General features: G+C 47.9%; 1 pseudogene; it reads right to left on the bottom strand.

The window, feature by feature from the left end:
• Positions 1–256: 256 nt before the first annotated feature.
• LOC101581182 lies at positions 257–987 on the bottom strand (annotated as a pseudogene).
• Positions 988–1,116: the final 129 nt, after the last annotated feature.

Raw genomic sequence — 1,116 nt, 5'->3', positions numbered from 1 at the left:
GAACTATATCCATTCTAAGCAACAGTGAGGTCCCAAGATCCTCCCCTACAGGATGATCCCAGTTCATATGGAAAGCCAGCATAATAAGGTCCTTGAGCAGAATAGCCCAAGAGAACTAGAAACTTCCATCATCCCCAACAGCTTCTTCAAACAACTTCTCTAACAGCCTCTTTTTTTGTTTTTCTTTGTGCAAGATTTATTAAATGTCTCCACACAGCAGCCTCCATTTTCAGATACTGCTGCCAGGAACACCCTGTTATGCCATAGGGACCGGATGGAGTATGGCAGGCAGCTCTGGTTTCCCACCTTTCTGCTCTGAGATGGGAGTGGGGGGGCAGAATCTCATCTTTGGGTTCCACAATGCTCACGTTACCAAGAAGAGCTTTCTTGGGGCCAATCTTACCACTGGATCCCAGGGCAACATGATCTTTACTTTGATACCTAGCACACCCTGTCTGAGCAGCACGTGGCTCACGGCAGTGTCAGCATAGTAGTTGACAGGGTCCCCACTGTGGATCACCAGGCCATCCACAACTTCAAGGACTTAGCCCTCTGTCCACAGAGTTTCCCAGACACAATGACCTCCCAGCCCTCGGCTCCGCTCTCCATGATGAACCGCTGCACACCTAGCAGGCCCTCCACATGGCAAGCCCTCCTGGGAGTTTGTGATGCAGAGATTCCACCTGGGCAATTCACAGAGACCTCTCCTTCCCCCCTTTTCAGCATGAAGCTCTACACTGCCCTCAGGGAAGCCAAACCTCTTCTGAATGACAGCAGTCAATTTGCGTGTATCCTCAGGCCCTTCTCACGAAGAGCATTCTGTGTCCTGGTGGCTAAAATGATGATTTCTGTCCGGGTGGGTGTAAATCAGACTTCTACGTCAGAGTAGCCATCTTCAGCCAGCTCCCTAGTGAGGAACTCATTCAGTTCAGCTTTGAAGATTCTGGCAGCGACAAACTTCCTCTTCGTCGAAATCCATACTGCCATCTTTTTTTCCTCATAATTTTATCGATAAACAAATAGCAATGAGACAGTTTCAAATCAAATCGGTAGGACAGTTTCAATAATTAACACACTGCATACATTCCTCTTAGTGGTTAATTGCTGTACAAGATG

The sequence above is a fragment of the Octodon degus genome, unplaced genomic scaffold (genome assembly GCF_000260255.1).
Source record: "Octodon degus isolate 3935 unplaced genomic scaffold, OctDeg1.0 scaffold00003, whole genome shotgun sequence".
NCBI classification, from domain to species: domain Eukaryota; kingdom Metazoa; phylum Chordata; class Mammalia; order Rodentia; family Octodontidae; genus Octodon; species Octodon degus.
Note: the sequence above shows the minus strand (reverse complement) of the source record. Positions and strands in the feature narration are given on the sequence as shown.